Source organism: Anolis sagrei, chromosome 1 (assembly GCF_037176765.1).
Source record: "Anolis sagrei isolate rAnoSag1 chromosome 1, rAnoSag1.mat, whole genome shotgun sequence".
Lineage (NCBI taxonomy): Eukaryota > Metazoa > Chordata > Lepidosauria > Squamata > Dactyloidae > Anolis > Anolis sagrei.
This window is the reverse complement of record NC_090021.1, coordinates 23,940,476-23,967,195: the sequence shown is the minus strand read 5'-3', so window position 1 is coordinate 23,967,195 and position 26,720 is coordinate 23,940,476. Positions and strand designations below refer to the sequence as shown.

Sequence of the window (26,720 nt, the reverse complement as noted above, 5' to 3'; positions counted from 1 at the left end):
GCTGAGGATGAACTTGAATTCCTAATTTGATATCATTTGGGTCATTCATCCATCATCCAGATCTATTATAAAGATGGGGAACAACAATAGGGCTGAGGATTAAATCTGCAGCACCCGATGCGTCACTACTTAATCATCATTACCACCACAATCATTAACATCATTGTTGTTTATTTATTCAGTCACTTCCAACTCCTCGTGACCTCATGGATCAGCCCACGCCAGAGCTCCCTGTTGGCCGTCACCACCCCCAGCTCCTTCAGAATCAAGCCAGTCACTTCAAGGATACCATCCATCCATCTTGCTCTTGGTCGGCCTCTCTTCCTTTTTCCTTCCATTTTCCCCAGCATCATTGTCTTCTCCAAGTTTTCCAGTCTTCTCATTATGTAGCCAAAGTACTTCATCTTTGCCTCTTGGATGTTTGGGCAAACCCTTGATAATGTCTGACCCCAATGGTCCACAATTATGATGGAGCACTGCACTTTCATCCCATGCCCTAGTCCATGAGTTACAACTTGCACTATACTATTCCCCTGTTCCTGGTTACAGTTGCGATAGTTCTCATCAGAGATTATTGGGCGCTGTTTTGAATTTAAATCATTGTTTTGTATTGCTAGTGGTTTTAACTTTTATTGTATTGTGTGTTTATTTTATGCGTTGTCCCAGGCACATTGTGTTGTATGTAAGTCGCCCCAAGTCCCTTTGGGGAGATGGAGGCAGGGTACAAAAATAAAGTGCTTTCTTCTTCTTCTTCTTCTGGAGCATGACCATACAGCCCGGAAAACTCACAACAACCCATCATACAAATAACTTTCTTAAAGCACACATGCAGCAAGGGTGGGGTAGACAGCATTAGCAGTCTCTGAGAGTGCCTTGGACTGCGAGAAGATCCAACCGGTCCATACTTCAGGACATAAAGCCCGACTACTCATTGGAGGGAAGGATAGTAGAGGCAAAGATGAAGTACTTTGGCAACATCATGAGAAGAAAGGAAAGTTTAGAGAAGGCAATGATGCTGGGGGAAATGGAAGGAAAAAGGAAGAAGGGCCGGCCAAGGGCAAGATGGATGGATGGCATCCTTGAAGTGGCTGGATTGACTCTGAAGGAGCTGGGGGAGGTGACGGCCAACAAGGAGCTCTGGCGTGGGCTGGTCCATGAGGTCACAAAGAGTCGGAAACGACTGAATGAATGAACAACAACAACAAACTCTCACAAGACTCTCTGCAGTGGATTTCAAATGGAATAACACGGCATAAAGAAATAGTGTGATTATGCCCAAAATCTGTAAAAAGCAATACAATACAGCTCAAGCAGGAAAACAAACATGGCTCTAATTCTTACTGTAGCAATATGTGCCTGGCTTCAACTAGGCATGTATGAACATCAAAAAGAGAGAGAAAACAGAACAGCAGATAAGCCTGCCTGGCTTTCTGTCTTCAACTTGTTAAAAAAACCATAGTTTAGTGTCCCAAACTGAAATCATAAGAAAAGTGGAGTCTTGTGAAATAAAAAGTCATCCCTGCATGCATTTTGGAAGAATCCCCCAAGTGGTCTCTAGAAGGTCCGTAATATTTCTCTTCATTTTTTCAAGCCTTGCCTGATCCAGTTGTTTAATGTCACTTGTGCATATTGATTAATTTTGAATAAAGTTTGCTGAAAGATGTTAAACTGCTCTTCTTTCTCATAGTATAGGAAACTATCCCTATTCTTTCCATGTTGTTTCTGGCTCTGGTACGAAATTTTGTATTGGAAGAAGCGAAGCCCAGGAACACATCTAGTTCGTTAACTGAGATATCCTTTTATCCAGATGGTGTTTTGGCAAGCTCTTTAATGTCTAAAGTCCATCTGTGGACAATAACTTTTGAAACATAAAACATATAAAACTTTTAAAGCTGAGTTAAAAGATGCTTGATTAAGATATCTTTGACTGACAGTTCTTGTGCTCGATGACCAGTTATTTATTATACATGACTACACACTATAATAATGCCAACCTTAAGTTACTTATTTGAAAGGTTGGTTTCAGGACACTTTCATACCGCACAACTATGATCCCATTTTAACAGGCATGGCAACATCCTTTGGAAATCTGAGATTTGTTGTTTAGGGAAGGGTATCTTGAATATTCAGAGAGCTGTAGTGCCTTTCCCCAATTTTCATAACATTTATTTATTGTGTCAGAAGCAAATTGAGAATACAGTTATAATGTTAAAACAAACAAAGTTAAAAACTTGGCATTATACTCAATTTCCTTTGACCAGAAGCTGGCCACTTGGACTGCCTCTGGTGTTGCCATAAGAAGGTCCTCCATTGTGCATGTGGCGGGGCTCGGGTTGCATTGTAGTAGATGGTTGGTGGTTTGTTCTTCTCCACACTCACATGTCATGGACCCCACTTTGTAGCCCCATTTCTAACCTGTTCAGTGCCTTCCAAGTGTCCCAATCTTCTGTGTGCCTAGGAGGGAGTTTCTCGTCTGGTCTCAGCCACTGATTGAGATTCCAGGTTTTAGCCTGCCACTTTTGGACTCTCACTTGCTGGGGTGTTCCTGCAAGCATCTCTGTGGATCTTAGGAAGTTGTTTCTTGATTTGAGACGTTGGTGTATTGGCTGATATTCAAACAGAGGATGGGCCAGAGATGTCAATGCCTTGGTCCTTTCATTACTGGCTGCTACTTCCCAACGGATGTCAGGTGGTGCAATACCAGCTATACAGTGTAATTTCTCCAATGGTATGTGTGTGTGTGTGTGGGGGGGGGGGGGAGATAGATATCCTGGGATAATGTGGCATGTGTTATTCAGAGCCACATCCATTATTTTAATGTGGTGAGATGTATCCCACATTGGGCATGTATAGTCAGCAGCAGAATAGCAAAACACAAGGGCAGATGTCTTCACTGTGTCTGATTGTGATGCCCAGGTTGTGCCAGTCAGCTTTCATATGATATTATTTCTAGAACCCACTTTTTACTTGATATTTAGGCAGTACTTCTTATAAGTCAGTGCATAATCCAGAGTAACTCGCAGGTATTTTGGTGTGTTGCAATGCTCCAGTGGGATTACTTCCCAGGTAATCCTCAGAGCTCGAGATGCTTGTCTGTTCTTAAGGTGAAAAGCACATGTCTGCATTTTAGATGGATTAAGAATCAGCTGGTTCCCCTTTTAATAGGCAGTAAGAGCACTTAAATCTTTGGAGAGCTTCTGTTCAACAATTTCAAAGCTCCATGCTTGAGCAGTGATGACATGATCATCAGCACAGATGAAGCTCTCTGTCCCTTCTGGCACTGGCTAATAATTTCCTGCTTCTCTCATGTCCCTCTTCCATTGGATGCAGTGGTAACAATTCAATATTGCACTATAATTGTGTAGTATTAAAGAGCCATTTGAAGTGAGATGAACACTCAAGCAAGGACTTCAATATTGAAAACTGCCCCATTATAATACTCAAAACAGTATTATTTTAATATATTGTTGAGGCTTTCATGCCGGAATCACTGGGTTGTTGTAGGTTTTTTCGGGCTATATGGCCATGTTCTGGAGGCATCATCTCCTGATGTTTCGCCTGCATCTATGGCAAGTATCCTCAGAGGTAGTGACCTCACTACCTCTGAGGATGCTTGCCATAGATGCAGGTGAAATGACAGGAGAGAATGCATCTAGAACATAGCCATATAGCCTGAAAAAAACTACAACAACCCAGTATTATTTTGTTGGTTTGATTTGATTAAAAAGTATTTTTCTTGCATATAGCAGTGGATCTGTTGTTTTGTTGATTAAATGTAAAACTTTTTCCCACGTAGCAGTGGATCTGTTCTTTTTTTTTTTTCCATGTGCAACAAGATCTTGGAAGATGTTCCACTTTAATTACAACTTCATGCAGTATCTGTTCTCTTTCTATAACAAGATCTGAGGCAGTTGGATGCTAACTGAAATCACATTGCCCTTGTGACTTTGCTACTAACAGGACTTTATAGTTGCCGTTTCATTTGGCAAACGTAATTTCTCCATAGAGTTGTCTCCCCTTCCCCCTCCATGTGAGTTGTGGCAAGCGTACATTCTTTTCATGAATTAATTTGTCCTTGCAAAGCATAATGTCAGCATCTTTTTATTCCCTTTTGTGCCTGACATTTAATAGTTTTTTGTTTTCCATGGCAAAAGATACCGCTCTGTTATTTAGGTAGTAGAGGAGGAGAGGGGAACATTAAGCCAAAAGCAATAAAAAAAGCATAACCGCAATTAAATGTCAGCTGATCAGCCTTTAGAAAACAGTGAGCTCCTTCTCTCTCCTCCTTTCAAAGTGCTATAATTTAGCAGAAAGCCAAAGCAGCAAATGAAGCATTTATTTAATACAGCCAAATTTTGGCAATCTGTTATTGGTTATTCAACGGCAAAACGAGATGTGAAACATGAACTGTCTCTCCTCTCCACTTTGGGTCCATTAAATTATAGAGACAATATTGTAGCACTTAGCTGGCATATTTATTTCAAGATGTATCTCATTATTATATATTAGAGGAATGAGTACTTGTAATAAACTCATTTGTAAAGAGGCGCCCATTCATTTTGGATTATTACCCCATTTTACAGGTGAGTAAGCAGTTTGTTCCCAAGGCGGGGTAGTCAGTAGCAGAACTGAAAAAGCTCTTTTTCTTCTTCTCCTTTTGGGAAACATTACTACATAGAAATGAGAGATTTCTACTTAGAGTACATACGTTTTGCAAAATTCAAACAGGATATTTGATCCTTGATGCATCACACGTAAAGATGGCATACACATATATCAAATAAATGCTTAAGGTTCAGGGTCCAGTTTGTGAGGGAGTTCATTCTGAATGTTCTGGATGCAGTCCAATATTTTAAATGTGTGTAGAAATGTGTTAACATGTGGAAATGCATTTCTTTGGAAACTTTATGGCAGGGGTCCTCAAACTTTTTAAACAGAGGGCCAGGTCATAGTCCCTCAAACTGTTGGAGGGCCGGATTATAATTTGAAAAAAAATGAATGAATTCCTATGCACCCTGCACATATCTTATTTGTGGTGCAAAAAACCCACTTTAAAACAATACAATAATTAAAATGAAGAACAATTTTAACAGATATAATCTTAGTAGTATTTCAATGGGAAGTGTGGGCCTGCTTTTGGCTGATGATATAGGTTTGTTGTTGTGTGCTTTCAAGTCATTTCAGACTTAGGTTGACCCTCACCAAGGGCCGGGTAAATGACCTTGAAGGGCCGTATCCGGCCCCCGGGCCCTAGTTTGAGGACCCCTACTTTATGGGGTGCATTATTTTATTTATTATTGCGCACAATCAGATATTTGTTTTACTTGCTTTGACACACAGTGAGAACAATTTGCGGGAGCTGATTCAGATGACTGAGGAGCAGTAAGTTAATAAATATAGGGAAATCTATTCGTAATTTGGTGAGGCACCAGGACTGTTTGGCAGAGAAAGCTAAAGACCTTGTAAAATTACAAATCCTACAATTTCATAGCATATAGTCATTGCAGTTAAAGTGGTTCAAACAGCATTAATTCTACAGTGTAGATGCACTCAAAAGTTGCTATGTATCCAATTGGCTGTGGTCCCCTTCAGCGTAAGTCTTCTAACTTTTGAAAGTTTAGTGGATCGTGTTGACGGTAGTCCTGGGTTTTTTTTGGGTTTTTTTTGGTGTACAATTCAAAGTACTTGCAGCAGAACAGGAATATCTTCTCATTTTCCTCCATACAATGCTCCAGACCTATCAATGATAGAGAATGGTCAGGATCAAAGATTATTGCTTGCATTACATTCTGATAATGTTTTGGGCATATATGCAACAACCTGAAGACACAGGGCAACAACGGCAGGTGTGACATGCACAAGGTCCCAGGCTCACCTCCTAGCAACTCTATTGAAAAAGATAAAGTAGTAGGCACTGGGGAAAGTCTTCTCAAGTCCTTTTTGAGAGCCAGTAGTTACTGCCAGAGTAGACAGTGCTGTTGAAGAGGAAACTCACCATATTCATATGTTTTCACTATGTGTTGATAATATTTTCATTTTTATTTGAGATATACCCCTACTATTTGGGTTTCCTTCACATTAGCAGTCAGGGAATTGTTTTATCCTGTAAATAGCATGCTAAAAATTCCAACAAAATAACTCAGAGTCCTGGTAGTAACTCCAGTGTGGGAAAGATTGATCCTCAATGTTCCCATGAAGGGAAAAAAATATTTCTCAGTCCTTCTTTCCACAAAGGTCTCAACAAGTTCATCATAGAGGCTTTTTTTTTTTTTGCTTTTTCCCTTCATTTGTTTATAAATTTCCATCTCCTTTTCTTTTTAAAAAAAACAGGGCCTGCTTTTAATCTCCGTTTATCATTTTTCTTACCACCACTTTCCTATAAAAACATATTTCTCTCTCTCATTTTTTTGAAGAGACAGTAAAAGTGTGTGTGGCAATAAAGTGTGGGAAAATACTACCCCTTCATTTCTTCCTCCACTTTCATTCTTTCTTGTACAGGATTGTCATGAGACCTCCTATGCTCATTATTCCCAGGACAAGCTGCCAGTTTGCATATGTATTCTGTCCTGCGTTGGGATCATTGGAAGCCACAGGAAGGACGTGAAAGGTAAGGAGATGAAAAAGAGCTTTCTATTCATGTACGTTATATGCAAGAATTGTGTATAGGCTGACCACATTTCTTAAGCCACCAGATTTGTATTGTTCTGAGACAGGACAACATTAATCAAGCAATGTTTCCCCATCTTTGTTATACTTTTGGGAGGAGCAGCACCTGTCAGGCTTCCCTCTTCCTCAGAAATCTTAGAGGAACTCAGACTTTGTCTTACAGGGAGTATGGCTGCTCTAGACAGTTCTGCTAGACAATGTTTGCTCTAGGCAATGATTATTATCTGTCTGCGGCATGCTGAGTAGACTGTAGAAACTGCTCTGGTATTTATTGAAACAATAGAGACAGGTAAATAAGCCTCTTTCTGACTATCTTTATGCTATTGTTATTAAATATCCCACTCTTTCTCTGCGATTATTGCCTATTCAGGTAACTTGCAGGGCCAGACATGTCTAATTGCATCAGTAGGATGCTTCGTGAGCCCCCAGACTACCCTCTATTGTTCATTTTCCTGGACTTGGGGAGCTAATTAGGAAAGAGATAAATAGATTTGCGGAACAAAAATATAATATACAGGGGAAGGACCATATCCAGCTGTATAGCACATCTTTTGCATTTCTGGAAGTCTGAAAATCAGCCTGTGACATTTTATTTATATTGTGTCAAAAAACATTGCATAAATAAGTATAAAACTGATAATAAATAGAGGAAATACAAGTGGTTAAATAATTTTTGAGCAAAAATGGGTAACTGTGATTGCATTGTCTGTACCTTTAAACAATTCTTCCAATGTGCATGAGGCAGGGCATTGTGGACAAGCATACATATGCAGAGTTGTTTGTACTGCTCCACAGTCACACAGGGTGGAGGATTCTTCTAGGTCAGTGTTTCTCAACCTGGGAACCCTGGAGGATCGCAAGGGGGGTATCAGAGGGGTCATAGAATCATAGAATCAAAGAGATGGAAGAGACCTCATGGGCCATCCAGTCCAACCCCCTGCCAAGAAGCAGGAATATTGCATTCAAATCACCCCTGACAGATGGCCATCCAGCCTCTGCTTAAAAGCTTCCAAAGAAGGAGCCTCCACCACACTCCGGGGCAGAGAGTTCCACTGCTGAACGGCTCTCACAGTCAGGAAGTTCTTCCTCATGTTCAGATGGAATCTCCTCTCTTGTAGTTTGAAGCCATTGTTCCGCGTCCTAGTCTCCAGGGAAGCAGAAAACAAGCTTGCTCCCTCCTCCCCGTGGCTTCCTCTCACATATTTATACATGCCAAAGACTATTAGAAAACACAGTATTTTCTGTTGGTCATGGGGGTTCTGTGTGGGAAGTTTGGCCCAATTCTATCATTGGTTCAGAATGCTCTTCGATTGTAGATGAACTATAAATCCCAGTAACTACAATTCCCAAATGTCAAGGTCTGTTTTCCCCAAACTCCACCACTGTTCACATTTGGGCACATTGAGGATTCATGCTAAGTTTGGTTCAGATCTATCATTGTTTGAGTCCACAGTGCTCTCTGGATTTGGTGAACTACAACTCTAAAACTCATGGTCAATGCCCACCAAACTCTTCCAGTATTTTCTGTTGTTCATGAGGTTTCTCTGTGCCAAGTTTGGTTCAGTTTCATTGTTGATGGAGTTCCGAACGGTCTTTGATTGTAGGTTAACTATAAATCCCAGCAACTACAACTCCCAAGTGACAAAATCCTTCCACTATTCAAATTTGGGCATATTGGGTATTTGTGCCAAATTTTGTCTAGTGGATGAAAATACATCCTGCATATCAGATATTTACATTGCAATTCATAACAGTAGCAAAATTACAGTTATGAAGTACCAACATGGTTGGGGGGTTCACCACAACATAAAGAACTGTATTAAGGGGTTGCGGCATTAGGAAGGTTGAGAAAAACTACTTTAGCCAAAGGGCTCCCAGGACTGCTACCGAATAGTTGTGTTATATATATATATATAACCCACCTCTTCCTATGGCTCTCTTAAAACAAGAGATAAAACACTATTAAAAGATATACAACAAGATACACAGAGTTAACATACAAGTTAAAACCCACTGATGAAATGCAGATTTATAATTATTTTAGCTTTCTCTGCTATCAGGTTCACAACTCAAACAAGACACAACACATAAGGGAATAGGAAGGCGGCAGAAATGAAGTTTGGCAGCAGCTAATTCCTTGTTTGCGGCTGCTCATCTTCTCCCTCAGCAGCCAAAACAATAGTAATTGCAGGATGGAGAGAAGGGTGCTAACTATCAGCTTGCCCTTGTTTATTGTTGATGTGAATGCAGCTAATTATTCAAAGAACCAAACAGGATCTTTTGGCCTTGTGGTAGCCCAGAACATCCCGCTATTAAAGGTTTTATCTGTCCTGCTGAACCAAATTTGCACCATGGCAGCCGAAATCATACTCAGCTATTTTGTTTGGAATTGACACGAAATCTCTTAGGGCCATCAAGGCATCATGGTTTGAATGTTGGACTACAACTCTGGCAACCAGGGTTTGATTCCCTTTCAGCCATGGAAACCCATGGGGTGACCTCAGTGTGTGACCTCAGGCGAGTCACACACTCTCAGCTCCAGAAAATGATCTGATAGGGATGCCATAAATTGAAGCAACTTGAAAGCACACACCTGCTCGGCCTCACAACCATTGTCTTGTGGGGTCCCGCTAGGTTCAGTTCTGTTCCCCATGTTGTTTAACATTTACATGAAACCATTGGGGGAGAGATCATCAGGAGTTTCAGAGTACGATGTCATATGTATGCAGATAATGTTCAGCTCTGTCACTCCTTCCCACCTGTCCCTAAGGAGGCTGTTTAGATCCTGAACCTGTGCTTGACAGCTGTGTCGGACTGGATGAGGGCAAACAAATTGAAATTGAATCTGGACAAGACAGGGGTCCTACTGGTCAGTCGAAAGGCCAAACAGGGCATAGGGTTACAGCCTGTGTTGAATGGGGTTACACTCCCCCTGAAGACACAGGTTCGCAGCTTGAGAGTAAGCCACTCCAAGTCCCCACTGGGGAGATGGTGGCGGGGTATAAATAATAATAATAATAATAATAATAATAATAATTATTATTATTATTATTATTATTATCCTAGAGTCATTGTTGAGCCTGAAACCCCAGATCTCGGCGGTGGCTAGGGGAGCTTTTGCACAACTAAAACTTGTGCGGCAGTTGCGCCCTTCCTTACCTTGGGAAGTCAGACTTGGCCACGGTGGTCCATTCACTTGTTACATGCCGTATGTGGGGTTGCCTTTGAAGACTGTTCGGAAGTTTCAAATAGTCCCAATGGGAGGCAGCCAGATTACTCATCGGAGTCATTCAGGGAACATACCACCCCTTGTTACGTCAGTACCACTGGCTGCCAGTCTGCTACCGAGCACAAATCAAAGTGCTGACTAAACGGTTGTGGCCTAGCTTACCTGTTGAAACTTATCTTCCCCTATGAACAATCTTGGAGATTAAAGTAGTTTGGGGAGGCCCTGCTCTTGGCCCCACCACCCTCGCAAGCGCAACTAGTGGGGACGAGAGACAGGGCCTTCTCAGCGGTGGCCCCTTCATCTGTGGAACTCCCTCCCCAATGAAATCAGAACACCCCCTTCCTCCTGTTTTTCAGGAAAAAAAACTTAAGACATGGTTATGGGACTAAGCATTTGAGCAGTAACTATAGCAATGCAATGCTTGAGATCTCTTAAAGTGACGTACGAATGGATTTATTCTGGACTACGATTTTGAACTTGCATGACTTAAATGGCTTTTTAAACAATTTATGTTTTATTGCTGGTTTTAATTGCAATTATTGTTTTTTGGAATTTGTTTGTTTGTTGGGCATCACATTGTTGCCAGTTGTGAGGCCGCCGTGAGTTCCCTTCGGGGTGAAAAGGACGAGATACAAGTATGGGAAATAAATAAATAAATAAATAAACAAACAAATAAACAACACTTAAGGCAGAGGTGGGATGTTTGTGTCCCCAGCCATATTCTGGTTAGAAGCAGTTAAGTTTCAAATTGCACTTCATCTCCATGCCAATAGACTTTGTACATCAAAACAGTTATCATAGCTTCCTGTATTTTAGCTGTTGCTTGAGAACTTTTCAGAGATGGATGTGAGGCTTGTCACCCTGACATGCTGAGGCACGCTTGTTCAAATGACTTTTATGTGTGGCTTTTTTGTAGCCTAACAAAGGCTGGTCAAGGAAGTGGTGGTAGACCAATTCATGTAGATACTGTTTCGTCTCAAGCCTTTGCTGCCAAACAGAGCGCTAGTGCCATATTCGGGAATCCATAGCAGCGAGCCATGGCAATTAAACTGCATTCATTCTGTAATGTAGACATACAAGTTGCAGTTGCCAGCGTCAAATCAAAATTCCAAAGAGAAGGAAATAATAATAATAAAAAATTAATGGTAAGTTTTCACAATGCTTTTGGAAATTGAAAGCCGTGGAAAGCTCTCTGAGGAAATCCTGAAGATTCCTGAAACAAGTAAAAAGGCAGGAAAAAAGGATAGAGCTTTTTATAAGGTTCCTGAGATTTTAAACAGTTAGAAGAGGGACCAAGTATGATGGTGAGCATGCCTATGGACATTTAATCTATTCCATAGCAAGACAAGGCCCAGATGTGTTGTTTTATGCCTTCAAATCATTTCTGACTTAGGGTGCCCCTAACGTTCTGAGAATGTGCCCTATTTCTTGTTCTAAGACCATGCTCTATTATTTTGTAATTGTGGTTTGAAGGCTATTAACTTTTTAATGAGATAAATTAGAATAAGAGTGTAAATAGTGGCCATGCATAAATATTTAGACCAAGAGCCTCTTTAATGCTGGTGGAACCCGAGAACCAATGTGATGTAGCTGGTGGAAGCCGAGAACCTTGTAGAATTATTGCAGTTTGACCCCAGTAAGTGTCATGACTCAATGCTATGAAATGCTGGGAGTTGTCGTTTGGTGAGGCACCAACACTGTTTGGCAGAGAAGACTAAAGACTTTGTAAAACTGCAGCTCCCAAAATTCTATAGCATTATGCAAGGCATTTGAAATAGTGTTAAACTGCATTCATTCTACAGTGCAGATATACTCAAGGAGTCTGGAGACCAAGTTTTGAATGACTGCTCAACCACAGAAATCACTGAGTCAACTTGGTCAAATCAAATTCGGTTAATGGCAAACCCTCACCAAACAAACCTTGCCAAGAAGACCCTGTGATATTTAGTCCTCCATATCAGTGGATTCTTTATTCATGGCTTCACCACCCATAGTTAAATTTCCAAAGGCAAATATTGATTTTCCCATTGATATAAGGGATACCATTTTATTACACCATTGTATAGAAAGGAACTTGAACATCCATGAGTTTTATATCCATAGAGGGTCCTGAAATCAAACCCCTGTGGATTCTGTATATAGCTGTGGCTCTCAACCTGTGGGTCCCCAGATGTTTTGGTCTTCAACTCCCAGAAATCCTAACAGCTGGTAAACTGGATGGGATTTCTGGGAGCTGTAGGCCAAAACACCTGGGGACTCACAGGTTGGGAACCCTCTGATATATAGGTTAACCTTAGTGTCATCATAATTCTGAACTTGAAGACATACAACACACATACAGAGCATAACAGCAGATCCATAGCCAGTCAATGTATATTTTGGTCACCGGTGTGTAGTGCTTCACCTGTCATTATGGAATAGCCACCCATTTTGCAGCAAGAATACCTTCCTGCACACTGTCAAGAACAATACTTTTGGTAGAAGGACGCTTAGCTATGATGGTGTGTGTCACTAGGAGAGAGTTCCAACCTTAAAATGCATCAACTAAATTATTATCTCAATAATTCCTGGCTCTAAAAAGGAGAAAGAAAAAGTAGTATCACACCTTTGGAAATACATCATCCAGTTTAGGGTGCACTTCCTTCAAATGAAACAGAAGGGGAGACAGGATGTCTTCATTTAATCAGTGTAAAAAAAAATTCCCTCCTACGGTATGGGCTACAGTGGCTCTTTCCTGGAAGAAATTGGGTTATAGATATCCTGAGAAGTTCACTAGTCATACTCTGAAATATTTAGAGAATGTGAGGAGAGGAAGTGGTGGTTTGTGAGTCAGCATGAGTAATCTCGTTACAGTGAGCATGGAGTTTGAGTTGGTTTTTTCTTCCCTCTTAATGATTTCATGATTTTTTAATGGATGGAAATAAATGAGGTTATGCCTTTGTAGCTAGCACTTCTTTCAAACCCATGTTTAATCGAATTGCTTACCATTTATGTGCCCCAGTTTTTAATCTTGTGGGCCCCTGCTTTCAAACAAGATGAAGAGAAGGAAGAAAAGAGAGAAACAAAAAGCAGCTCAATGGTAAGTGCATTCCTTTTGTTTTTCTCTTTGTATTGATTGTGTTGCATAAGTATATACTGACATCCTAAGCTTTACTAGCTCTTCCTTGCAGGTAGAGGAATGGTTCACAATTCCCTAAACTATTCAAAATGATATTCTGTTAAGAAACATCTTCTTGATACTCTAATTAATGTCTCACCTTTCAAAGTGACCTTTTTTAGTTTTGAGTTCTTGCCTAAGAATGGCTAGCAGACAAATTAGATGCACTGCAGACAGATTGAACACTGAGAGGGCAAAACATGCAGATTACTGCTGGTTTCCCTCTCCTGGGACTAAATGCTGAGATACATGCAATAACTATAGCTCAGTGTGCATATGTCTAATTCCATAAAGGTTCCCTATTTATAAGATCAACAATCAAGAAAACAAACCCCTAAAATATTTGCATAACCCTTTTTGAAGTGTGGTACCACAAATCCTGAGGTCCCCTGGAAAATACATAGTCAAGGTAGCAAAGCTGGTTGAGTAATTTGCCTATTATTTCATTATATACAAGAAGGTGATTTGATTGGTTTGCTGCTGTGCTATTGGACTGACTCTCCATGACAGTTTGCTAAAGCTTAACATCTGATTCAGCATTCATTATTGACAGTTTGACTCAATAGGTACCAAGCAGCTCAATGTGCTGGCATTGTTCTACAGGTTTGCTGTACACTGAATGCTTGGGAATATGCTGCCAAGTAGGGCTGGGCATATAACTTGAAATAAAGACAGTTTGGGAGAAAGTCAAGGAAGAAAATGCAAAGGCAGGATTACAGTTGAGTCTTAAGAAAACAAAAAAAAAATGACTGCAGATGATTTATGGAACTTCAAAAAAAAAAAAAAAGAGTCTGCAAGACCTGAGTAGGGCTGTTGATATGGTGACCTGGCAATCTTTCATTGACAGGATCACCATATGTCAAAGCTGACTTGATGGTAGTTTAGAACTATAAAGTAGCTAGGTATGCATATTGTTAGTTGAAATATTAGATACATTCATCCCTCCGCTTTGGTGGAGCATAAATATATTCCTCCTCTGGGAAAGCTGAACAATGCTAATATCTCTGGGGAGGATGGGTCCTAGTGCACTTAGTTTGTAAATCCATTCTCCTTTTTCTCCTCTTATGTGACATGAATCTCTCTTTTGCCCAGGCAAAGGAAGGATATTACTTTAGGGATCAGGACCATGTGGAAAACCAGAAGATGAAAGAAAACTGGCCTCTTATGTGACGGCACATCACTTACCCAGATTATCGGGTTCCACTTCCTTTTCCTGTGAGACACATTACTGTCACCTCTGGTACAAATCTTCCTTTATCCAGGCACAACAGAGATTCACAGAACACAGAAAGAGGAACAAGATCCACAGAGTAAATGAAGTAGTGAGGGACTAACTCCTCTCTTAACCTGTTTTCCATGAGTTACCATTTCACCCAGGAAAGGAAGGGAGATTGTGGGCTGAACAAAGGCTTGTGAAAACAGGACAACAATGAGGAATTTGCCCTGTCCACCCCTGTGCCATCACTTAACCGACTCATCCAGTGCCTTCCCCTCTTCCTGTTTCTGCATGCCCCTGTTTCCTTGGTCCTCCTCCTGTACCTTTTGCCTGGGTAGAGAAGAGATTCATGGAAAACAGGAGAGAGGAGCAGGATCTGCTTGTAAGTGAAGTGACACAGGACTAGATCCTTCTCTTACCTGCATACCGTGACTCTCTGTTTTGCCCAGGCAAATGAAGTTGATACCGGGCAGAACAGAGACTTCTGAAGAGGAGAATTGGCCCTGTGTATGCCCACAACTTCACTCGCCTGGTGGATCTGGTTCTTTCTCTTCTGTGTACAGTGTCTTTCTGTTCCCTTTCTGGACCCATATTTGCTCGGGCAGAACAAAGATTCGTGGAACACAAATAGAGGAATTGGATCCAAGTGGTAAAGGAAATGGCATTAAGATGGCTTCTTCCTTTACTTGCATGCTGTGAGTCTCAATTTTGCCCAGGGAAAGGAAGAGAGATACCTGGATGAACAAAGATTGGTTACATGTGTCTGCTGAACAACCCCCTTGCTTACTCCCGAAAACAAGCAAAGGAACCAGAAGGGAATTCTGTGTATGTGGCACATTTTGGGAACAATATCACACAAGCTTGTACAGCTTCTGGCTACGGTATCAAGTCCTGTTATAGTCAGAGATAAGGACAAAGATCTGGATGCAAGGCCTAGAAGTCTAAGCAGTAGGAAAGCAAAGAATCACTTCCTAGTAGGGAAAGCCTATAAAAGAACAATTTGTTGTGGAGATGAAGTAGAGGTGTTTCAAACTTATGTGACACCTGCTCTAAATTAACTGCTTAAATCATTAAAAAGAATATAGACCTCAGTCCCAGTCCCTTTCACGAACACAGCACTGCAGCTAGCTGAATTGCTTAAAGCAGCACTCCCTGGTTCCAACAGCAATCAGGATGGAAACATGGGTGTTCTTATGCAGTGAAATATTTGATCCTATTGATTGCTTTTCTGATGTTAAAACAGTCAGTGGCAATAAATGATAAATTGACATGTATATTAAAGGTTAAAAAAGGTACATGGAAACAAAGCGATTTTGATGCTGTATGGGGAAAATTTGTGGTAAATGGATTAAAAAATAAGGAAGGAAAATTACTGTCACAAGAAGAAATGAAATTTTGGACAGATGAAATGTAAGAATGGTGGCTTGAGACGGGTGGAGGGAAGCACTGTGGTGATAAAAAGGAAAAAAAAGAGAAAAGGGAGGGAAATGTTAAAGCAAAACAATAAAACAACATGTTAAAGAGGCTGATGTACAAAATGCAATAGTGTGTAATAAATGTGATAAATCAATAAAAAATTATTTAAAAAAAACCAGTCAGTGGGATAAATCTGATTGGAAATGTTTGTCATTCCAGCAGATGGCCAATAAGTGCTTTGTTATACCTGCTGCAGATTACTTAGGTGATCCCTTGTTGTCCGAATATGGTGGTCTTCCAAGTTCTTGGAAGATGCCTATGCGTGATTTTTTTTAACGTGTGGAGGTTGGTGCGCAGCCAATCAACACTCAGTCTTCACAGATTGAGGATCCCAACCAGTGGTGTACTTAACACGACGACAGTGGCTTCTCAATCTGTTGCCTCCTCCTTCCGACTTCACAGCCATTGTAATATCTACCATGTTATCTTCCACCTGATCCGCCGTTGAGGTCTTCGGATTGTGCTTGGTCTGGAACCTTCCCTGTGGCCTCCCGGGGAGTGCGTGACTCTGGAGGTTACATCCTCAGGTTCATTGGAACACGCAAGCCCCCTCACCACAACAAGGTGACAATCCATTGAGGGGGCTGCTACAGATACTGAGGGAAGGAAATAATCTTCATGGCTGATATTTTTAATAAGTAGAAATAAAATTAGATTTTTTAAAAGATAAAAATGACATCTAGGGTTTTTACTGGAAATGATTATTTTACAAGATTTGCACCACACTGTTGGTTAATTGATAATATTATGACCAAGTCAGTTGATTATAGAGCCAATTCTTCCAGCAGCCCATCTGGCCATGTTGTCTGTGTACCAGTTACTATTGGGTTTGATGCTCATCTACTGTATGGTGAGACACTCATTATCCTCACTTGATTTCATAACTAAATACTAAATATATGCTTTTCACACAGTTTCTAAAATAGGTTTTGTATGATTGTGGGAAATGGATCACCCCCTTCTCCCCACATTCCCAGTAGTCAGACCTAGAAGAATTCAGCAGTGGCTTGGTTCTGAAACACATATGCAATGGTTTCTTCTATTATCAAGTAGATGTTGGAATTCTGTCTGTTGATCCAACTCCAATAGTATTTCAACAACATTCTGACATTCCCAAAGAGTTTCTGACTGGTGCCTCCCTTTCTAAACTGCTGTTTTACCACAACTTTTAGTAGTTTCTCAAAATGCTTAATGCAGGCCAATGGTCTATCAGAAATATCATTCAACTTCAAGAAAGCTTCATCTCTACATCAAATTGTTCTCGTATACACTTTCCTTGATGGGTTCTTTGCTTTGTTACTGCTATGACTTCTAGACTTTGCATCCAGATCTATGTCCTTATCTCTAACTACAACAAGACTTGATACGTAACCAGAAGCTCTACAAGCTTGTGTGATATTTTCCCAAAGTATGCCATATATACAGAATTCCCTTCTGGTTCCTTTGATTGTTAACTTGCAGGATACACTAGAAAGGAAATTTGTGTATTTATGTAAGTGTGGAAATTCCAAAATGCACAGGTGTGCAGGGACATCTGCAGGACTGAACCAGTAGGAAAGGAATAATTCCCTTAGGAGTGTACTTATAGAGATTATTTAAAGAAATGATAGCTGTGAGAAGTGTTAGGCACCCCTTACTCTTACCCATCAATTCCCATATACTGATCTCCCCCTCCCTTTATATTTGTGTTATCTAAGTTAACATCAGTTTAGGAATAATGCATCTGCTGGGGAAATGTCATTAGACCTCCACTCTGTATGCACAGCTGTGTTTGTGCAAGTGCCGGCCATTACAAATGGAAGATGGATGAAACTGTGAACACAATGGCAGTCTTAGTAAAGAACTGCATTGACTTTTGCAAAACATCAGATGCGTTTGCATTTCTGTTATTTAATTAACATCTGGTAGTATGTATATCCCAGGGAGCCAATGAGAAATAGCAATTTGAGTGTCAGACCAAGGTTTGAATAATAATAATAATAATAATAATAATAATAATAATAATACTTGGCAGCCCAAGAACAAGCCATTTGAATCAATGCCATCAAAGCCAGAATTGAAAAGTCGACAACAGATCCCAAATGTAGACTCTGCAAGGAAGCAGATGAAACAATAGATCACATCTTGAGCTGCTGCAAGAAGATTGCACAGACAGACTACAAGCAGAGGCACAACACCGTTGCTCAGATGATTCATTGGAACTTGTGCCACAAATACCATCTGCCTGCGACAAAGTGGGATCACAAGTTGGAAAAATTACAAAGACTAAACATGCCAAACTCCGCTGGAACTTCCGGATTCAGACAGACAGAGTTTTGGAGCATAATACTCATGACCTCACAATCGTGTTAAAAAACAAAGTATGAATCGTTGATGTCGCAATCCCAGGTGACAGCAGGATTGCAGAGAAACAACTGGAAAAGCTGACACGATATGAAGATTTAAAAATCGAACTTCAAAGACTCAGGCACAAGCCAGCCAAGGTGGTCCCAGTGGTGATCAGCACATTGGGTGCAGTGCCTAAAGACCTTGGCCTGCACTTAAACACAATTGGCGCTGACAAAATTACCATCTGCCAGCTGCAAATTATATTTTCACATTATCTAGGATCTGCACGCATTATTCGCTGATGCATCACACAGTCCTAGATGCTTGGGAAGTGTCCGACGTGTGATCCAACTCAACAGCCAGCAGAGTGTCTGCTGTGGACTCATCTTGTTGTGTTTCAAATAATAATAATATCATTTTATTTTTGTACCTCACATCCATCTTCCCAATGGGACTCGGGGCAGCTTACATGGGGATGAACTCAATCAACATAGCTAAAATATAAAACACTAAAATACATAAATAACAGCATAAACAGAATAAAACAATGACATTATAACAGAATATAAAAGCAACTGTTAAACCAACAACCAATGGACGTAAAATATAATCAGTTTCTGGGCAGAGGTGGGTGGACTGGTGCAAAACAATTCATTTGTGAGGATAAGGCTGATAGATAACGTGCATAAGTCCAATAGCAAAATTGGGACTGGAGGGCAATGTAAAAGGCTTTCATAGCTGGAATCACTGGGTTGTTGTAGGTTTTTCAGGCTATATTGGCATGTCCTAGAAGCATTCTCTCCTGTCATTTCACCTGCATCTGTGGCAGGCATCCTCAGAGGTTGTGAGGTTTATATCTTTGGAGCATTATATCTTTGTGTAGAGAACAGTAGTAAAGCACAGGGAAGAGATTTTGGGTCATAGCTGGGGCCAAATTGCCTGCCATAGATGTGGGCAAAACATCAGGAGATAATGCTTCTGGAACATGACCACACAGCCCGGAAAATGCACAGCTACCCAATGATTCTGGCCATGAAGGCCATCGACAACACATATCTACTGTTTGCTAGATCTGGCCAATTCAACGTGCTTTTTAGCAGCATGTTACAGCTTTTTTGCATGACTGACTGGGCAAGAGACTTGGTTAGCTGCAGTCTGTGGATGGCTGTTAGATAAGAAGACAAAATGCTTTACTTGAGGAGGCTTGAGTCTTTAGTTTCTTGATGTGACCCACTTGTAAGTCAGTGACCCAGAAATGGTTGTGTGACTCCACAGCCTGAATGTCTACAGAGCGTATTAAAAAAAATCTACAGTGTCATTGTTGGTGAAAGCAGAATTTGAAAAGTGTTAGTTAACAAGCAATTAGTCCTCATAGCTTGGCACTTTCCCCCCCTTCGGTTGGAATTTCCTTCTACGTTTCATGTGTTTTGAAATGCTTTGTATGTATAATAATTTCATAAGCTTTTCTTAGGCAAGGAGTATTCATTGGTGATTTAGTACATACACTAAATGAAACTGAGTCAACTAAGAATGAACATTTATAAGATTAGTTTTTTTTTCTTTGTCATGTGAATATTGGTGAACTCTTGACGACCTAAATAAGGGAAGACGGTTGTGCAGCTGCCTTATATGTAGGCACTCTAGTGTGTCGGCTTTCTGATTTAGAATGAGTAAGTGCCTGTGCGCTTCAAAATTGCCTTATGGGTGATAGGAAGAGATTAAATCTGCCTTTGTCAAATTGAAAATGTGTCCCCTGATTGTTCTGCTTGGTAGTCTTGGGCAATAATGGAGTATAACAGGAAAGTAGGTGTTATGGTGACCTGACCAGCGTATGTTAGAATGTAGATTGTGCTAGACTTCTTAAAGTATTTATTTATTTTATTAATTTATGCAATGCTATGGCCCAGTCTGGGTATATGTGCTTTCTGTGTGTATATATGTGTATATATTTGTGTATATGTGTATATATATGTGTGTGTGTGTGTATGGTTTTGTGCATGCATTGTAATGTTTTGTTTTGTTTTTTGGCTTTTTAAGTCCCTTCTGCTGTGTTTTCCACTGTTTTTATGAGTGATGGTCACTCGTTGGCCTGTTCGGTGTATTGTGTCCAAATTTGGCGTCAATTCATCCAGTGATTTTTGAGTTATGTTAATCCCACTGGGAGCCCCTCGTGGTGTAGTGGGTTAAAGCGCTGAGCTGCTGTGCTTGTTGACCGAAAGGTTGCAGGTTCAGTTCCGGGGAGCGGCATGAGCTTCTGCTGTCAGCGCTATCTTCTGCCAACCTAGCAGTTCAAAAACATGCAAATATGAGTAGAGCAATAGGTACTGCTCTGGCGGGAAAGTAATGGTGCTCCATCCAGCCACATGACTTTGGAGATGTCTAAGGACAACGCCGGCTCTTCGGCTTAGAAATGGAGATGAGCACCACACCCCAGCATCAGACATGACTGGACATAATGTCAGGGGACAACCTTTACCTTTTACTAATCCCACAAATGAATGTTACATTTTTATTTATATAGATTTCAACTATTTGTACCCCGCCCTTCTCAACCCCCAGAGCGGGACTCAAGGAGGTTTACAGCTGGTAATGATTCAATGCCCCCACATACAACATAATAAAATACAAAAATTACATACAGGTAAAAACATTAAATCAATTCAAATTAAAATCTGTTTTAAAATATTACTGATAAGGCTGGTTGGCCTTATCTAAACCGAATTCTGTGACCAGTGACTCAGTCAGAAACTTGTCCATAGTCTATTTTCCATAGCATTGTCATCATTGTCATTGTCAGCATGTTACCCGAAGGCCTGGTCCCACAACCATGTTTTCAACTTCTTTCTGAAGGAAAGGAGGGATGTAGATGCCCTAATTTCGTTGGGGAGTGAGTTCCTCTGAGTAATGCTCCTTTTCCCAACCCCACCAAACACTGTAGGTGATGCAAGATACCTATGAGAAATGTTGAAATTTAAGCCAAAGAGCTAGCGTTGTCCTTAGACACCTCCAAGGTCATGTGGCCGGCATGACTGCATGGTGTCACTAAAAGAAGGTCCTCCATTGTGCATGTGGCAGGGCTCAGACTGCATTGTAGTAAGTGGTCTTTGGTTTGCTCTTCTCCACTCTTGCATGTTGCGGACTCCACAAACACCTCCTAAGTCATGTGGCAGGCATAACTTTATGGAGCGCCGCTACCTTCCCGCCGAAGCAGTACCTATTGATCCACTCACATTTGCATGTTTTTGAACTGCTAGGCTGGCAGAAGCTGGGGCTAACAGCTGGAGCTCATGCCGCTCCCCATATTTGAACCTGTGACCTTTCATTTAGCAAGTACAGCAGTTTACGGTTTAACTCACTGTGCCACTGAGGGCTCCACAACTCCTTCTACTGTAGCCTTTAGTGAATGTTTTCTCTCTTTGACCAAATCCAGGGGTAAAATTCATAAAGAATATTGGACAATAATAGAATATGTCAGTGTCCTCCAGATGTATTGGGTATGCTGCCCAGGGATGATGGTCATTGTAGCCATACATTTCTGGAGAGTACAAGCATATGTGTGTTTGTGCCTTCAAGTTGCCTGTTAATTTATGGCGACCCCATTAATTTCATAGAATTTTCACAGGCAAGGAATACTTCGTATTGCCATTTCCTTCTTCTGAAATATAGCCTATCTTCCTGGTATTCATTAGCAGTCTCTTATCTAAGTACTATTCATAACTAACCCCTGTGTAGCATCTAAAATTGGAAAAGGTTTTGTGCTTTTAGGGTATTTAGGACTTTTTAAGGCTACTATCCTGAATTGGCCATCCTCAAATTTACTGAATAAACTGTATGTATGGGTTGTGATACTATATTTTTTTCCTAGCATGTAGTCAGAACATAGTACATGGTGAGAAGAAGTCACACAATCACTCAACAGATGTAGTTTCCTGGGGTGTAATCTCTCTTTTATTTAGATGTCATGACACGGCATTTTAGTAGTAAAAGAAGAAGTCGTTTTATGATAATGACAAGAAGACCTAGCTTAGTTTATGAGATGTTAAAATGCAAAGTCATCTATAGCAATGAGTGAAGTTGAAAAACTCAACTGGGCATGAACATCATATTTCGAAACTGAAAAATGATCAGCCTCCAGTCAGAAAGATACCTTGAGGGTAATGCCACAAAATATAAAGATGTGATGTTACTGTACTCTCAGAAAATTCTATCACTCATACAGAAGGTTTGTTTTTAGTGTTTCCCAAATCTTGTGCTTGTAAGTCAACTTTGATTTATTACATTTTTTTGTTGTTGTTCATTTGTTCAGTCATTTCCGACTCTACTTGACTTCATGGACCAGCCCACGCCTGAGCTCCCTGTCGATTGTTACCACTCCGATTGTCTTCTCTAAGCTTTCCTTTCTTCTCATGATGTGGCCAAAGTACTTCATCTTGGCCTCTACTATCCTTCCTCCCAATGAGCAGTCGGGCTTTATTTCTTGAAGTATGGACTGGTTGGATCTTCTTGTGGCCGAAGGCACTCTCAGCACTTTCCTCTGACACCACAGTTCAAAAGCATCTATCTTCCTTCGCTCAGCCTTCCCTATGGTCCAGCTCTCACATCTGTAGGTGGCTATGGGGAATACCATTGCGTTTACTATGCGGATCTTCGTTGCCAGTGTAATGTCTCTACTCTTCACTATTTTATCAAGATTGGTCATTGCGCTCCTCCCAAGAAGTAAGTGTTTCCTGATTTCCTGGCTGCAGTCTGCGTCTGTAGTAATCTTTGCATCTAGAAATAAAAAGTCTGTCACGGCCTCCACGTTTTCTCCCTCTATTTCCCAGTTGTTGATCATTCTTGTTGCCATAATCTTGGGGTTTTTTTATGTTTAACTGCAACCCAGCTTTTGCGCTTTCTTCTTTCACCTTGATTAGATGGCTCCTCAGCTCCTCCTCGCTTTTGGCCATCAAAGTGGTGTCATCTGCATATCTAAGGTTGTTAATGTTTCTTCCAGCAATTTTCACAATTATTACATTTATATCCTGTATAAATGTTGTTCTCCAGGAGCTCTAAGTATCTTACATAAGGTTCCTATGTAAACTCCATGCATTTTGGAGTATCAAAAACAGGTTAGTATTGCGAAGTCTTGCACACCACCTCCAACGTGTGTGTGTTTTAATTATCCATCCAGAGCAGGAATGGGCAAACTTGGGCCCTCCAGGTGTTTTGGACTTCAACTCCCACAATTCCTAACAGCCGGTAGGCTGTTAGGAATTGTGGGAGTTGAAGTCCAAAACGCCTGGAGGGTCCAGGTCTGCCTGTGCCTGATCCAAAGACCATCATATCATCCTATGTTGGGATATGCATTGTGTACGTGCAAAGCCTTTTTCTCTGTTGCTGGTGTTTTAAATAGCTCAGTTGTTTTCATCCTGGTCTTCCTCTTCAAGGACCTGCACCTCCTGCAAAGAGATAAGCTGCAGGCATACCTGAGGCACCATAACTAAATAGTAATTGCCACGTGAATGTGAGCCAATTACACATAGACTAGATTGTTAAATTTCACTAAGCAATTTCAGAAAAAGACCTTAACTGTGTTATACAATATGTAGATTTATGTGGGGAATTAAGGTAATGAAAAGGTAGATTGTGGTCTTACATTCAGGTTCTTGTGCTCTTGTGAACATTTTCTTTAAAAAAATGTGTGAGAATTCAATATTTTGTGTTAATTAACACTTTAATACTGTGGCTTTTGACTTTTAATATGTTTTGATGGGTTTAACTGATTTTTTTTCCTGCTTCTTGTGTTTAATTCTATTTTTATTTTTGTATATTTGTATTTTTTTAATTCTGTGCTAATAGTTTTATGTTGAGTCACTTTGAGTTCCTTTTGGAGATATAAAGAGGGTATAAATATAATAATAATAATAATAATAATAATTGTCATCATCATCATAGAGAGCAAAATTGACAAGGATGTGCCTCACAAATTGAACTTTGAAAAAAGAGGTGGATTGCCTGATTCTTGCAGGCTAAGAACAAGCAATTAGGACAAATGCATCAAAGCCAGAATTGAAAAGTTGACAACAGATTCCAAGTGTAGACTCTGCAAGGAAGCAGATGAAATGATGGATCACATACTCAGCTGCTGCAATAATATCACGCAGATGGAATACAAGCAGAGGCATAATACAGTTGCTCAGAGGATCAATTGGAACTTGTGCCACAAATACCATCTGCCTGTGACAAACAACTGGTGGGATTACAAGGCTGAAAAAGTTATAGAAAATGAACACATCAAACTACTCTGGGACTTCCAAATTCAAACTGACAGAGTTTTGGAGCACAATACTCCTAATCCCATGATCGTGGAAAAAAAAGAAGTATGGATAGTCAATGTTGCAATCCCAGGTGACAGCAGAATTGACAAGCAATTGGAAAAGCTCACACAATGCGAGGATTTAAAGATAGAACTGCAAAGATTCTGGAACAAGCCAGTAAAGGTGGTCCCAGTGGTGATCGACAGTGCCTAAAGACCTTGGCCTGCACTTTAAAAAAATCGACGCTGACAAAAATAAAAAAGATGCTACGGCGCATGCACAAAACAACTCCCCCCTCCCAGCAAACAAAACACATAACAGCATATCCACATTCTCTTCCAGACTACAGCTCCCAGCATCCCCTAAACCAGGCCCTTTAGGAGAGGAGGATGATCCAAATGCACTGCTTCCAAGCTGCAAACTTTCTTCTCCTTGGATTTCTTTGAGAGCATCCCAATCCCTGCATATTTCTAATTTCCTATTTCTGGACTGCAACTCCCAGCAATTCTCCAGATAGATCAGATAGATAGATAGATAGATTAGATTAGATTAGATTAGATTAGATTAGATGGAGCTATATAGGTAGGTAGGTAGATAAATCAATCAGAAGGACTGCTGGGAGCTGGAGGAAAGGAGAGAAAGAGGAAGGGAAAGAAAAAGGGTGGAAGGGAAGAGGAAGAGAAGGAAGGAAGGAAGGAAGGAGAGAATGAAAGTAAAAAAGGGAGGGAAGGAAGGAGAGAAAGAAAGGAGGAGAGAAAGAGGGAGGGAAGGTTGGCCACAGCAATGTGTGGTGGGTACACCTAGTGTTTTATAATTTTTATCGTTATTTTTGTTTACTTGTGTTTTGTATTATCTTGTTTGTTTTCATATGGATTTGATGTGTTATTATCTGCCTATTTTTTATCTATGTGACTGTATTGATGTCGTGAGCCGCCCCAAGTCCCTTGGTATGATGGGGTGTGGTACAAATAAAGATGATTATGATGATGATGATTATTATTGTAACTGGATGCTGCCTACATGACGATATATACAGTATACTGTATATATCGTCATGTAGGCAGCATCCAGTTTGATGGGTTGCAAATTGAATTAGAGCCAAACTTATTACCAAGAGGATGCACATGCCTTTTGGTGAATACTAAAGTGATGCTTTCCCTGATCTCTCAGATTATGTGTTATCATCCAGCGCCTTTCTTTAAGACCAACTGTTGGTTTCTTAATTTACATATGCGGCAACTGGAAAACAGCATACTTTGTTTTGTGTTTCCTTGCATAGAAAGAGCTCTAGCTATGGCACATGTAACAAAAGGAATCTTCTCATAGAAGGTTTTGAACTTGAAGAAACTAACTTTTGGTAAAGCGATCTATTGCTCTTGTACATTGACACTAACCACTGTAATAATCTGAAAGACCTATATCATCTTACTCAGCCCTTTGAAAATATAAAATAAGGGTCAATGCTTGCATCCTTCTGGTTTCTAATACGTTCCATCCCACTCTACTCCCACAACTGTGAAGATATGCTTTACATTTTGAGGTTTGGCTGTTACACTGTACTGATTCTGGAGAAATGGGTTTATATCCATAAAAGCTTACACCAAAATAAAAACCTGTTACTCTTTCTGCCAGTTACTAAAAAAAAACAACCAGTTACTCTATTAATACATGTAGGTAAGGGTACCATGAAGCCATCATTTTTGTTCATACCTCTGCTGATGGATTGGAATTTGTAGGTGTCATTCAGTTCAGATCCTGTTTCCAGATTACGATTTCCTCTTGATAGATGCTAAAAGCTTCCCCCCGTCCTTTGAAAGCTGAGTGAAAAGAGAAGGAGCGGCTTCGTAGGAGTCAACATCTGTTAGACAGGAAACAAACTAGTCAAGCACCTGGCATTTAGAATCAGCCAACCATAGATCTCTTGACTTCTGGACTGGGCTTGTCTTTTTTCTTACTGGCTTTGGTTATCTGGATTGCTGGTTTCATGTAACAACCTCTGGGCCAATTGAAACCTTGTGCTTCCCTTCATCTTCCATGACCTGGATGGGACTGGTTTACTTCTAGTTGCCTTCTCCTAAATTAATCTGCCTGTCTGGAGACTTGTTGCTAGACATTGACTTTTTTTTGCCACATTTCTAGAGGAGTTTCTAAATAAAAAGTATTGGGATCAAATGGAAAGTAAGTTGTTTACCCAGAACACATGAAGCTCCATAGTGTCTAGCCTCAATAGATGATCCATGTCACCTACCATTGCCACAGAGGGAGAGAATGGGCAGTATCTGCCGGACTTGCTCTATTTCCCCACTGCTTTTTCCTTTTCCTTGTGTGCCCTTTCTTATTTAGATAGCAATT

General features: G+C 40.5%; 2 long non-coding RNA genes across 5 annotated transcripts in view; one reads left to right on the top strand and one right to left on the bottom strand.

The window, feature by feature from the left end:
- On the bottom strand, nt 1-26,472 carry LOC137096011 (uncharacterized). Of its 2 annotated transcripts, none has more exons than XR_010909131.1 (3): nt 26,079-26,472; nt 7,379-7,512; nt 1-62 (listed from the first exon to the last, which is right to left on the bottom strand). It is a non-coding gene; the product is annotated as an uncharacterized lncRNA (long non-coding RNA). The 2 variants fall into 2 exon arrangements; XR_010909129.1 differs by lacking the exon at nt 1-62 and adding an exon at nt 5,258-5,737.
- Nucleotides 12,702-26,720, top strand: part of LOC137096008 (uncharacterized) — a 259,018-nt gene continuing 244,999 nt past the window's right edge. For all 3 annotated transcript variants that reach the window (XR_010909126.1, XR_010909124.1, XR_010909125.1), the window contains exon 1: nt 12,702-12,974. This is a non-coding gene — a long non-coding RNA (uncharacterized lncRNA). The remainder of the gene's footprint in view (nt 12,975-26,720) is intronic.